Raw genomic sequence first — 15,113 nt, forward strand, 5'->3', positions numbered from 1 at the left:
CCGCAGTTTTTTTAAAGTCCTTACAAAAAATTTGAATACACCTTAAATTTTAATAATTTGTAAAAAAAAATCCTTTTGTTTTAAATACTTAAGGAATTAATGCCGCCGTATTATATATAATGACTTTTTATTATTGTAGAAAATTGCGAAATATGAAACAGTAAAGAAAAACGACCTTGTGAAAGGAAGAAAGCACTGCAGGACCATGTTTCTCGGTCTTACGTATGTATGTGAAGAATTAATGAAACGCAAAGATTATGATAACGTGTCAAAAACGAAAACATTTACAGCAAACGAAGTAAAAAGATGCATTAGCAAAAACGAAAAAATGAAAGAAGCGTGCAAAGGTAAAGACGCCGACTACTGGAAATATTTAGTTTTAAATATGCGTGAGAAATACCAAAGAGCTATGAAAAGGGAAGAATACTGCAAATGTCGTCAGTGGTTAAATGAAGCAAAGGACATGATGAATCACTGGAATACTTAGTGCCGTTTTGTCATTATTATGTGGCACAAACCGTGATGCATTCATCAAGCGCCCCACTCGTAATATCGACTCTCTAATATACGCTTTTCCTTAATATGTCCATTTGTTTAGGTTTTTGGCGCCCCACTCAAAATATTACCTCCCTAAAACAATTGCACCAAGATATATATTTATCTATTTCACTTTTTGATTAAAGTAAAAACAGAAGTCAATAGTTTAAAGATATATATAAAGAGCCCTGGCGCTTAATCGATGCATTACGGAGCGAGTAGAAAACTTTTAGCTACGTAACTTTCCATCGTTGACATATATGCATGAGAAACAATGTCATTTCGCTTTTATTTTTTTTATTAAGCGTCTCTCTTTCACAAGCTGATCGGATGGCTTACTTGTTGCTTGTTGACCATCAACTTGAGAATATCAAATTCACGCGTTAGCTTGCAGAGTTAATTCACAAATCGAAATCAAACTTAGGTGTTATCAGTTTTTTGTATACATATTATTTGCATAACTTTTAGAGATATGTATCGGAAATATGTTGAAATTCCGATCAATTTTCATTTATGTATTTCTTTTTAGTTTTAAAGATAACATTTTTTGACATCTTTAATTTTGTAACTTTATTAAGATTAAAAATATATTTATCTTATCAAGTCTAGCAACCTTTTGTTTGTTACATCGGTTCTGTTAGGCAGTCAAAATTTTGCGTTTTTTAAAACTAGCGAAATTAGCAATAGTGTATTTAGATTCTTAATCGAAATTTTCTACCACGACAATACCTTTTCCCGTCTATTTTTACTGGTTGATAAGGGTTACACCAAATCAGGAAGTGGTGTGAATTATCTTTGGGAATTCATTGAAATGCACCTTTTTTATAAGAACAAATTATATAAGAACATAGGGCTTCACAGGTACAAAACTTTGGAACATGTTAACAATATTTTTCATCTTTGTCAATACCGAGAAGTACTGAAATGCTCCTTTAAACGAAAAAAATGACAAAATAAGAGAAAAATTAAGAAGAATTTAAAAGCATTTTGAGACAAATTAAAAAAGTTATAAACATTCGTAGGCTTCCTTCAAGTTGCATGTTTTTACAAAAAGCGTGTAGTAGACGCGAAATATGCAATTTGAAAAGTAGTTGACAATTCTTTTTTTATTCTCCGCGATTTGCAAAAACTAATCTTTTTTAGCTGCAAATAATTCCGTGAAAATTGTCAAAAATAGCAAAATACTTCACCGCGAAAAAGCTGCTTTCTATGTAGAAAAAAACAAAATGCGGAAAAATACAACCGCAATTCAGAATAATACAACCAAAAAACATGGAACAACCAATTACAGAATAGTACAACCATTTGCAGAATAGCACAACCAAAAAAATCGCGTCGCAGAATGATACAACCATTTTCAGAATAGTACATCCGCCGTAATAATAATAATAATAATAATAATAATAATAATAATAATAATAATAATAATTGTCGGACGGTATCACGCTGCACATGACGAAGAAGGCTGACGGAACGGGGGATATACGCTGCTATGTGTACTTGCTCCAAGATGCGCAGTTGAATATTTTCAACGGGCGCTTCCACAGTGTGAAATACTAAAATAAACATACATGGCAACAATTGGTGTACTCGTAGCAGGCGCTGCTATCAACGCGCTCGCGTTTAGCGGGTCTAATTTCCTATTCAGCAAACTGTCAGGGCAATGGTAAAGCAGAACGTAAGAGGCATGACAAAGCTATTGAACAACTTCAAGCAGCCCAAGCAAAGTGGGTACGTGACAGACAGGCAAAGATCGACTAGTACAATCAGCAACGGGAGCTTAAAAGACAAGCTGGGGAAAGCTTAAAAGAGCTTGTTGAAGGCATGCCAGAATATTATATCACGACGATCGAGAAAGCTCCAAAGCTATTCGACTACTATATGCCTTCGAAGCAACAACAAGACGGTGAGCTGACGTTCATCGTAGGGTCCCTGGCCCTTCTAGGTTTCGCGGTGTACAAGTACATGTAAGGAACATTTTTTGACATTTACTAAATGTCAAAAGCACATATCCTCACAGAAGAAGAAGTTGAAAAGCTAAGTCAAATCTACTACACCCCGGAGCATCTTTGGACTAGTCGAAAAGCCATTAAACTACTCTCCGAGCAGATTAGTCTCTCTAAAAAGAGAGTTACTCATTGGCTGAGCCGGCAACTGCTCTGGCTTAGACATATCAAAGGCCCCAAGCGCATCAACTATCCACATTTCACCATCACAAAGTCCAGCGAAATGCACCAATTTGATTTGCTCTTTATGCCCCATGACATGCTGTATGGAAATACGTATAAATACATCCTCACAGGCATCGACGTTGCTTCGAGGTATAAGGTAGCGAGGCCTTTACGTACGAAAAAGGCTAGCGAGTTTGCGGATCTCTGCGTTATCCGAATATATTCCAGTGCGATAATGGTTCAGAGTTCAAGTCAGACGTGAGCAAGCTGCTAGAAAGCAAAGGGGTCGAGATAAAGCGTGCAACTACCAAATACCACCACACTTTCACGGCGTTCGTCGAATCGTATAACAAGGTGCTCGCCGAGAGGCTTTTCAAACCTCAAGATGAGCAAGAGCCTGCCTCTGACGAACAAAGTAGTACTTGGGTTAAGCACTTGTACACTATCGTGAAAAGTTTGAACAACACCAAGACCGCGATGATTGGTATGAAACCCTCGAAAGCGATCAAACTTAAGGAGGTGCCACAGGTCGAGGAAAAGCACGATGAGAAACCGTTACCCGATGACAGCCTGTGCTTGTATCTGCTGCAACCTGGGGAAGAGCATGGAGATTCGAAAAGACGCGCTACGGACGCTTGGTGGAGCAAGAAAACGTATAGATTCGATCGTATTGTAACATGTACACGTCTCCTGTACTATTTGAAAGACGGACTTGATCGAAGCTTTGTGTCAGAAGAGTTGATGTTAATACCCGAGAATGTTGAAGTACCTCCGGAGCATGTAAAAGAGTGGTAAATTTCTCGAGTCGGATGGCCATTTCACCGGTTCCCCGTGGCGGGGGATGTTGGTGCCACCGACACCTATCATTTTGCCCCGCATGCTTACGCCATGTCATTATCAAACATCCCCCTCGAACAACTCACGCGTATCATCGTCAGCCGGACTATGCTTCAGGTCCGCCACACCTCAAGAGAAGGCAATAAAGGACCGCTTCTGTCAGTAAAACCGTGTCTGGATGAAGGGGACGGATTCCGTCCCCATTAACATCCTCTTCCATAACATCCTTATATCGTATTATATACCTGCTGGGAACATGGATTCGAACCGCCCTCTTCCCATTTTTATTATCTGTATACCCAACGGCTCTAACAACATCGCGGGCTACGAGGCATTGCCCGCGATATTGATGCAGAGGTCGTATTTTTGCGAGTCCGAGGGTCATTTCATCAAGTTGCCTGCAGCGGGCAACTTGCTCAGTTAATATTTATAGGTATAGTTTTTGTGGCTCGATCGAGCTACAAAACTTCAAGCGCCGTAACACCTGGGTCTTAATATTTCATCATATAGTGGATCATGGCAAGAGCTAGCGACGAAACACAGGCGATTAAAGCGATCCGGTTGTTGTGTTTATCTCTCAGACTCATTTTATACACCTCCCAATCTCTTTCCTCAAGACCCGCTTCCAAGTCCTCGATTGTTTCCTCCAATTTTCGGATCTCTCCCTCAAACTCCTCTCGCAATTTTTCGAGACAAGACGTATTTATTTAGTTGAAAGTCAAGGCAAAATGCTCCAATTTCTGAGGTGCTCCAGCCTCACGCACAAGCAGGCACAGTTCGACTTCCTGAGCTGGCCCTTAATAATGGAAATTTCTTCCCTAATCGAAATTACATCGTTCTCTTCATGTATGAGCTCGAGCTCCTTTCGATTCTTCGGATACCAAACGAAAAGCTGTTTCATTTGGTCTCTTACCGTTATTGGGATCTTTTTATATCTTTGTGTTAGCAGCCACAAGCTGTAATTCCTATGCCTACCCGAAACAGCTAGTTCCAGCAACGCCCCGCGAGTTTTATCCATAGATTCGTCCGCTATAAGATCGTCAACAATGAACAAGCTCTCTTCACCCGCCAGCTGCTTCTCGAATTGTTCGATCCAATCAAACAACTGGTCTTTGGGATCTATAAGGAACACGTAGTCATCTTCCCACAGCGACGATCTCTCTAAGTCAGTCTTGTTACAGCGGATCGTTGGACAGAGTATGATGATATTGTGGAAATAGTGCCTGTGCTCATTCTCCAGGAGGAGAATGAGTACAGGCACTATTTCCACAATATCACGTCTTGCCACACGAGGTGGGCCCGGTCTTACCTGCGTCTTGCCACACGAGGTGGGCCCGGTAAAGATTGCTGTATGCGAGTCTTTTACTATCTCTAGAATTTATTATGCGCCCTTTGTGTCTGTCTATTAGGCAGACACAAACTTTGCATGCGCTTACTTAGGCTTAGGTACTATGGAGGCAGGAATCCAGCCTTTTGCTACCGCTATCTCACGGCTTCCCCGTCCTGCTGTGAAGTATACCACCATTTTCATCACGTCGCTTGTATCAAGTCTAGTACTGGGGCTCGAAATCCCGAGGAACCTCTTACCAACCATAGCGTAAGCGAAAGTAAAGCGTAGGTCCTCGACGCTTTCATATACCATGTCTAATAAATAAAAAATAAATAAATAAATAAATAAATAAATAAATAAATAAATAAATAAATAAATAAATAAATAAATAAATAAATAAATAAATAAATAAATAAATAAATAAATAAATAAATAAATAAATAAATAAATAAATAAATAAATAAATAAATAAATAAATAAATAAATAAATAAATTGCCGCAAAATGTAAAATTATGCCAAACGGTCGAATAATTTAAAAAGCAACTTGTGTCACAAGGAATTATCCATTGTAGTTGTTTAATTTGTTTATAAATTAAAATAAAATTGTAAATAAATATTTATTATAACCTCGTTCACAGGTTCTCTCGCCTTTCTTAACAAGAAAGCATAAAGCTGGATCGCCTGGTGACTAGGTTAGTTGGTTTTTATTAGTCTAGGATATCCATTGTAACCAAGTTAAAATAAAGAATACATACATACATACATACATGTCTATAGTCTCCTTCTGTTGAGGGGTAACGTTTGAACACATTTATATTATAGATTATCTCATCTTGGGAAAGTCGATATCGGACTGGGCTGTGGGTTTTTGCTGAAGCGCACGTGCCCCTCCGGAGCCGCCAGACGATGGCTCTGGTGCTTCGGCGGGCTGCGGAGACGCTACAGACTTTTTACGGAAAACATAGAACCCAACTCCTACACACGCGAGTACGGCAACAAGACCCCCACCAAGGTATACGGCGCCTGACTGTACGGAACTTGATCCAGAACTCGCTCCAGAAGAGGTTTTGACTGTAGATTCTACTGTTCCCTCTTGTTGCTTCAGATCTTCCTTCCTCTTCTTCATCAGAGGCCCCAACTTGTGACCTTGTGCGACTCTCCCCGGATGCTTTACTGGCTTTGTTATGGCTCTCTCTTCTTGTGGTTGTTGTTTGCTTATTTCTTTAATTCGTGAGACTTGAAGAAATCACTTCTTTTTACATTAAGATGGAGGGATAGATTCTGTTCCTCAAGGATCTCCATGGTCTCTTTTATCCCCTTGAGTATGGCCTCGGCAGTGTTTAAATCTCTCTCGAAGTACTCCCTAAACGTCATGGGTTTTTTCTTTCGTGGATCTATTCCAAGCTTCCCCTGTTGCCGGTTACATTTGGCAAGTCTCTTACCTGCCGCAACCCTTCCCGGGTGCTTTTTGTGTATTTCAACAATTTTTTTCACGGTTTCGGGTTGCTGTTAATTGCTGATAATACTACACGCGCTGCTTATCTTTTTGTGGCTCCTCATCATGTCGTTCTTCACCACTCTTGGACGTTGAGAGCTGTGTATGATTAATGGTATGTGCAGCAACGAGCAGGGGTGCTAGGAGCTTTCCAAAAGCCGAGTACACGAGGATCCCCAAGTCAGCCATACTGTCCCTGATAATGGGATCGTCTTCAATATCCGCTCTTAGACCTTCGGCACTATCCAACTGAATCATACTCCCCACGGCTGATAGCCTGTGAGTATAGAGCCTTGGCTGTTTCTTTCCCTTTTTCCTGGAGTTCGCGTTGAATGAATTCAGAGTATAATTTATCGATTACCCTATCTGATGCTTTGTCACAGAAGGCTTCTGTACACTTCTTTGGTAGGAGGTGTGCCTTACCTTTACGTGCATTTTTCAAAGCCTGACGTTTATCGATATGTTTTTCACGTTGCTCAAAGGCTTCTGCTGGGGTATCAACTTCATCGAAAATAGCGGCTAGATCAGACATCTTTATTAATACCTTTCTATACCTAAAACAGCAGAACACGATCAAGACGTACGGAAGAATTATTGCGAGACATAGGCATATTTCGCATAACATGTTATTTTTTCAAAACAAAACCCTCGTAAGGGAACCCTCTGGGTGTTTGTTGTTGTTGTTGTTGTTGTTGTTGTTGTTATCGTTGTTGTTGTTGTTGCTGTTGTTGTTGTTGTTGTTGTTGTTGTTGTTGTTTAAGCCCAGAGGGTTTTTTATTCTGCGAGTATACCACTCAGAGCCTTTGGTTTTTCATATCCGAGGTGTTTTTTTCCGTGCTGTCCTGCTTTGAATACTTTGCATACTTTTAACGTACTTGCTCTTTATACTCTATACAGAATGTCGTGCTTGTACTACGCATTAACGAAACCCACCTTTTTAAGTGAGCACTTTCAGAGGCAACCTCGATCCCATGGCCTGTAACGTTTTTTGATATGAGGATAAAACGCGTAAAGTAATGTTTAAAAATTTTGAACAGCTTTGATAAATTTGTAAACGATGCAAGGAAGTCAAAAATAACGTGAATATAAATATTTTCTTCATAAACAAGTAACCAAAATCTTCGTAATGCTTATCGCCATATTTGTTGTGGATAAAAAAATGCAGTGGTTGCAAAAAAACTTCTGCATTAATTATCTTTTTAACATGCTTTAAAAAAGCCGTACACGCAATCTCATTGGTTGAGTAAGTCTGTTGTACCAGGGCCTCGTACGCGTTTCATCCTCATATCAAAAAACGCTACAGGCCCAGGGATGGAGGTTGTTTCAGAGGCCGTTCCTAGCACTGACATTTAACCGGCATTGTGGCACAATTTTTCCCGACTGGCACAGTGTGTGGCAGAAACCGGGGAGAGACGGCCGCCTGCAGGTAAGGCATGGTCTCGGCCGCCCATCCGTACCCTTTAGCCAGGACTAAGCCTGCTACAACAATTTTACTATATATCGAGCTTCGTATATGCCTATTCAGTTCACCTTGAGTATTACCTGTGTGAAAATTCACGCATCACCGGTTAGGTCGTTTACGCATCATACAGACAACTCTTGATTATTCAGAAATGCTTATCATTTCTGAATGGATGAGGCAAATGAGTTTGATCTTCTTGCTACTGCTGCTGGTTAATTTGTTTGCGTAACCTATCGGCAAAGCTGACATACAGCAATACCTTGGGATACTCGTGCACTCCCAGATACTCACGAGGTTATAGCCAAGTTTTTGGATAGGCTCTTTCTTATCCAGAGTCGCGGAGTACCGATTCTTATCTGCTTTGGTTCTCTGCGATTGACAGGTGCATCCATGCCACTTGCAGCCGTGATATTCGTAGACTGTCTTGGTCTAGGGTTCATAGTCGTCTCTCTCTTCCCGTAACGAATCACTCGCTCTCCACCACGCCCACAGAGCGCGTGGTGTATATGATTTCTGGTTTGCTCCGACATGGCTTCTATCCATTGACACGCCGCGTAGCTGAAACCCTTATCAGGGTAAAAGACCTTTTCTGATTTGCTCGGTATGCGCTCGACCTTTTTGCCTTTGCAAATGATTGCCGCCCTGACACCTTCGCACTCGTTCTGCTTGTGCCGCGTAAGGTTTCAAGATTTTGTGAACCGTTGATTACACGCCTCGCATTCCCAATGTTGTGTTAAAATATAGCACAGCGGCTTTAGGATCCACTGCAGCAAAAGCGGCGGATGCTACTTACAAGACCACTAACATTTCGCTGGAGTATGGCAAAGTAAATAATGAGGGCCTTGCGAGTGTCATGGTATCACGCTACAGCCGTTTTGCATTGCCTTTCCAAAGAGTCCTTCGAAGCAAAGTGATCGCTATGAAGAAGGAGGATACTAGTTACAACTTACAACTCGATACGCCTACCAAGAGCTTGAAAAGTGTTCTTCTACTCTTTGTAGACCCTTCGAAGGTTATAGCGTACTCTGGGCTGAAAGAAGTTTTAAACAACCCCTAGATCGAAAAAATCTCTATAACAGTCGAAGGGGAGCCTAACGAACTGTATTCACATGCTATGCTCGGAAAGGGCAGTTTATGACCAAGAGATACAGGCTTTTTGTCGATTTTCGATCGTCTTCTGATCATATGCTTCATGGTAGTGGGAGACCTCCTAATCGCTTGAGTGACGGCATTACTTTGTAAATGACGAAGAAGGCGGAGGGCACGGGAATATCCGCTGTTTTGTCATCTCTTAAGCGATGCCCAGTGGAACATCTTTGACAGGTGCTTCCATAGCCTCGAGTATTAGACAGCGTAGATCATATCCCAAAGCGTTCTGTAGGGATCATTCTCTGCACAAAGACACAGGGCGCAGGGCTTCGCTTCTAAATAAATGACCCTAGAAATCGTCAAAGAGCCACGTACTGCTACCTTTTCAGGACACACAAGTAGTGGGAAGACACAACGTGTTATAGATCTCCTCGAAGGCGAACACAAGCTGGATTTCCGCAACGTAGTCATATTATGCCCAATACAATGGTATTCAATATCATGGAAATATCATGGAAAACAATACAATAGAAATCCACTTACCCGATAGAAACTCGCTTTGGAAAGATGACTACGTGTTTTTGATCAACCCCAAGGATCAAATTTTTGAACAGATCGAGAATTTCTCAAAGCTTCTAGCTGATAAAGAGACTCCGTTCATTGTCGGCGATATGATTGCAGAAGAGAATCTCGATAAAAAAAGACATTCTCTCCTTGAATTGACTCTTTCAGGGAGACATCAAAGGCATAATCTCTGGCTGTTAACACAGTCTTATACCGCTTAAACGTTCAAAGACAAAAAGAATAGTTTTTTCTGTGGTACCCGTACGAACGCTCTGATATTTAACTCGTTAACGAAGAAACCAACATCATCAGTGACCGGGAAAGCATCAAGACTCAACTCAAAAGGTCAAAACATGCTTGTACGTAAGACTGGAACATCCTATGAGCTGTAGATTTCTCGATCGCGAAACTAAGCATAAACAACAGTGAAGACAAATCTCAGGGCGGGACCACCCTACTTTTTCTAGCACCTCTTCATGTTAATCCACACGATGTGTTTTTATAAGTGACCCATACGAAACCTGGTTGGAACTAAGGCTATCAAAAAGATGGCTTTTTCTTAACTTTCCCTGTTCAACGTCGTACCTACTGGTGTCATCTAGACTCTATTCGATGAGCACTCGCAGACTCGTTTCAAGCGTTCCATTCTCGGGAGATTCTTGGGAATTCTTAACATAAAAACAACATACGGAGACGTGAAAACCGCACCTCGTTGTGATATCATGGGAGGGGTAGGGTAAACCTACCCCTCAAGCAAGGTCAAAATTGTACGATATTTTCGTGACACTGGATGCTGCTTTGGAAATTACGCACCGCTCAGGAAAACCCAAGGCTACAGAGTTAATATGATAGATTGCAGGAAAGGGTGTGGAAAGACGTCAGGATGAGGTCAGGAAGCAGCGACAGCTAAACAAAGAGCAAGCCACAGCCATTGCCATTCTTGAAGATATCCTCGAGAGTAGAGATAGTCAGGTTGCAACTCTGCGCCAAGAAAACTCAGGGCTACGGCAGCGACAAGTTCTACACGCACAAGATTCCAGCAAAGACAACATGATCGTCATCTATCGGGAGCACAGCGCAAAAGACAACGATGTCATATCATACCATCATCTCCCGTACTACTGTGCGTGTGTTCAAAGACGCGTTCTTCCTACCAAGAGAAGATGGTTCAGAGATAACTTTCCGAGCTTAGAAGAGATCATAGTCATAGGCACTGCTAACGGGATCCAAGCCTTTAACAGATTCGAAGAGGGAGGACATGTAGAGCGATACCACATCTGACTTATCGACTTTATTTGAGATGATTTGTACGACTTGGTGTTCTAGCACTGGAAGTCTAGGGAGGTGCATAGGCTTCGCGCTTTGGAACTTTGTTCCGCGTTGCTACTGTTCTGTAGTCTGCAAGGACCACAAAACAATAGGGATCTCACCACTCTTTCACATACGCAGGAGGGACTTCTACATCTTATGGAAGTAGCATGAGTTCTTCTGCAACAAAACTATGCTCGGGCCCGCCTTCAAACCAGTATAACACGCGACTGTTTGGCTCTGCCACGATACGACTCAGCCTATACGTTTTCTTACTTCAAAAGGCGTCGGTCGAACGTCTTTTCTAATTTCCATGCTCTTCTCCAGGTTGAAACAGATAGAGGTACAGACCATCTTCTCCTAACGGCTTTTCCTCTGAGTACTCTTCGCTCTTTAAAAGTTTAACTACCTTAAGCTTGACAGCTTTTAATGGCTTCATCCCAATCATCTCAGTCATGGTTTTGTTGAAACTCTTCACTGTAGAGTACAGGTATTTCACCCATGTGCTACTAGTCTCCTCAGAGACTAACTCTTGCGCATCTTGAGGTTTGAATAGTCTCTCCGCAAGGATCTTGTTATAGGACTATACGAACGCTATAAATGTATGATGATACTTGGTTGTTGCACGCTTAATCTCCACGTCCATACCCTCCAGGAGTTTCCTGACCTCTGATTTGGATTTGGACCCGTTATCACATTTAAAAACCTTAGGAGGGCATAGAATTCCAGCTTTGTGGATATCTTTGATCATCTCTGCGACATCTGCAGCCTTTTCGTGGGTAGAGACCTTGCAACCTTGTAACGTAAAGATACATTGATGCCCGTCAGGATATACTTGCACGTGTTTCCATAGACTTTGTTATTGGGCTACGTTATGGTGAAGTGAGGGTAGTCGACCTTCTTTGGGCCTCGAATGTGTCGAAGCCCGAGTAGTTGTCGAAAGAGCCAATGTGTAACTTTCTTTTTGGATAGTTTAATTTCCTCAGCGAGGCTTAATGGCTTTCCTTTTAACCCAAAGACGGTCTGGGTGATAGTAGATGCTGCTCAGTTTTTGTTCAGATGCAGAGTGATGTACTTGTACTTTTATTATCTCTTCATTAGATGACAAAACAATGTGTTTTTTCTACGAATTTTTCTACGCTACAAACCCTAAAAGAGCTAGGGACCCCAAAATGAAGGTGAGTTCACTGTTCATTTGCTTATCAGAAGGCATGAAAAAATCTGAAAGCTGGGGAGCCTTATCAATGGTAGCAATGTAGTATGTTCGTACAGATCTCGCCTGCCTCTCGTTGTTTTTCACGCTTTTTGGCGTACCAATCAAGCTTAACCCGCTTATCCTCAACCCACCTTTCTTGGACAGCTAGTAGCTGCTCGATAGCTTTATCGTGCATCTTATGCTCCTCTTGACCATGTCCTGAAAGTTTGGTAAACAGTAAATTTGATCCCGAGAAATCGAGAGCGTTGATTATCGCTCCTCCCGCTATTACTGCTAGAGTAGCCATTTATTTAATGTAGCGGTTGCACTTGCTCATATTCTCTGATGTCCAGAGCGGCTGGGTATTTGTATAGTGGAGTCTTCAAGCCACTTTCACGATTGAGGGTTGCCACAATATGAGCTCGAAGTGTATCTACATCGTATCTTAAGTACTCTTGAGAATGTAGCTCCTTGTTTCCCTGTGGAGTCTTGTGTGTTCGGCTGGAAAAAACATGTGCAAGATGCCCAGGAGGATCACAGATGGGACATTCTCTCCTTTGTTCTTTGTGCTTGCAGATCTGTCTGCCATGCTCACAAGGTTGGCAAGGGGATTTCCGTCTGACATTCTCGCGAATCCTTCCACCTTCGCGAGGATGGCATCAGGATCTCTGTCTGCCATACTCACAAATTTTACTTCCTCCACATTTCTTGCACAGTTTTCTCTGTCTGTCATGATCGCATATGGGGCAATGTCGTCTTTCTTTTCCTTGTAGGCACCTGGTGCGTTCTATTGACGCTATGGCTGCATCCAAGCACTTGATTCATTGCTTCGTCAGTTGTTCATTCACTTTGATCCTAAAATTGTTTAAAGAAAGGGGTGTATCTTCCATGTTCTTTTGTGGACATGATTGCCCTACTTCTTTTTATAGTAATTGTAGAGCTTCTGCAGGAGTATCTACTTCATCAAATACCTTGTCAATCTCGCTCGTTCTATTTATTACATGTCTGTATTTTAGAAAACAGAGTAAGAGCAACACGTAAGGTTGAGCGACTGCGCATGCTATAGCAATACTTGAACAAATTTCTATTTTTTAAAGGCAAAACTTTCGTGAGGGAACCCTCTTGGGTTGTTGTTGTTTGAAACCCAGAGGGTTTTTGATACTGCGAGTGTCACACTCAGAGACTTTGGTTTTCCATCTCGCAGATGTTTATCAATGCTGTCCTGCTTACAGGCTTAGCTACTTGCTCTTGATACTCTATACAGAATGTCGTGTTGTACTACGCATTAATGAACACACCTTTTTAAGTGCGAAATTTCAGAGGTCGTTCCTGCACAGACATTTTTTACCGACAATTTTACCGTGATGACACAATGTGTGGTACAAACCGGGGTGAAACGGCAGATTCCAGGTAAGGCATGTTCTCCTCGCCCGCGCATCACTACTTTCCGCCAGGACTAAGCCTGTTATCACAATTTTTAGCATACTTTGAAATTCGTACATCTTAGGAGTACTAATTTTCACGGGTATTTGTTTTCGCGGGTATTAATTTTCACGAATCGAATAAATTTTGATTTTTCGCGAGTATTAATTTTCACGAATTGATTGTATTTCGAATTTTCGCGGGAATTAATTTTCGCGGAACTAGACTTTAAATAAAAAAATGTAATTTATTAACTTTGCATTCCACGAGAAACCTTCCGAAATGGGAAATTGAAGCAATTAAAATACATGTTCTAACAAAATTGCCACTTTCTTACTAATCATAAGCCATGGTCGAATGCATCAAACGCATTTCCATCATCAGCTGATTCTGGTGCTGAGTAATTATCAGATGTTCTCCTCGCCCGCGCATCACTACTTTCCGCCAGGACTAAGCCTGTTACCACAATTTTTAGCATACTTTGAAATTCGTACACCTTAGGAGTACTAATTTTCACAGGTATTTGTTTTCGCGGGTATTAATTTTCACGAATCGAATAAATTTTGATTTTTCGCGAGTATTAATTTTCACGAATTGATTGTATTTCGAATTTTCGCGGGAATTAATTTTCGCGGAACTAGACTTTAAATAAAAAAATGTAATTTATTAACTTTGCATTCCACGAGAAACCTTCCGAAATGGGAAATTGAAGCAATTAAAATACATGTTCTAACAAAATTGCCACTTTCTTACTAATCATAAGCCATGGTCGAATGCATCAAACGCATTTCCATCATCAGCTGATTCTGGTGCTGAGTAATTATCAGAATCACCGTCAGGTTCCCATTCTGAGTCGGAGTCATCCTCACTTTCCTGGATTTTCTCGCGAAAACAATCAAGCTCTTCTGGAAAGAGGGTCGATAAACTCAGGTTTTTACGTAACTGGAGAGATTCAATCAGAGGGCATATATCTGCAAATGGATCCAAAGATGGAACACCGCTTAAACCAAGTTTGATAGCGTCAGAGATGCCCGCTTTTTTCCAACCATAGGTTTTGGGAATATATGCGTGGTATTTTTAAGGTTATCTTGTTTATCATCTCTACCTTATAAATTTAACTTTTTTCGCGGGTATTAATTTTCGCGAATTCACCATCGCGAAATTTTTCGCGGACATTTAATTTCGCGAAAATGGTCAAAAAACGCGAAATTTTGCGAAAAAATGTACTCGCGAAAATTAGTGCTCCTAAGGTATACTCCTTAAGTATCACCTTGTGTATTGCTCGTGTGGTTAACCACACCGCGCACAACTCTTGCGCATTATACAGAAAACCCTCGATTATTCAGAAAGGTGTAAGCATCTTTGAATAGATGAGGCAAATAAGTTTGATCTTGTTTTTACAGCTTCATACTGATGAGGAGTGACTCAAGGTTGTGCTTCGTAGTGTTAGTGTTCTTATATTATACCATTCTCTAGGACGCGACGTTTGTCGTAGAACGCTAAGAGCCCTAGCTTACTTTGCTCGTACGTGCGCATCCCCTCATTGTGCACCCGGAATCCTGTGTTTTTCGCAATGTCTAAGCCTCTTTTCAAGGTGTATATGTACCTAGACCAAGTCATGGCATTCTGCCTTTTCGACATCCCTTTACACGAGAACATGGTACCTCTTTCCCTTCCACGAAGTAGCACTTGGCTGTCAGCG

At 41.3% G+C, this 15,113-nt stretch overlaps 1 protein-coding gene across 1 annotated transcript in view; it reads right to left on the minus strand.

The window, feature by feature from the left end:
* Positions 1–14,342, minus strand: part of LOC130641567 (activin receptor type-1-like) — an 81,664-nt gene extending 67,322 nt beyond the window's left edge. Inside the window, exon 1 of the mRNA XM_057448419.1 lies at positions 14,333–14,342. The gene's annotated coding sequence lies outside the window, so the exon portion shown is untranslated. The remainder of the gene's footprint in view (positions 1–14,332) is intronic.
* Between the last annotated feature and the right edge of the window lie 771 nt (positions 14,343–15,113).

Source organism: Hydractinia symbiolongicarpus, chromosome 4 (assembly GCF_029227915.1).
Source record: "Hydractinia symbiolongicarpus strain clone_291-10 chromosome 4, HSymV2.1, whole genome shotgun sequence".
In the NCBI taxonomy this organism is placed as follows: domain Eukaryota; kingdom Metazoa; phylum Cnidaria; class Hydrozoa; order Anthoathecata; family Hydractiniidae; genus Hydractinia; species Hydractinia symbiolongicarpus.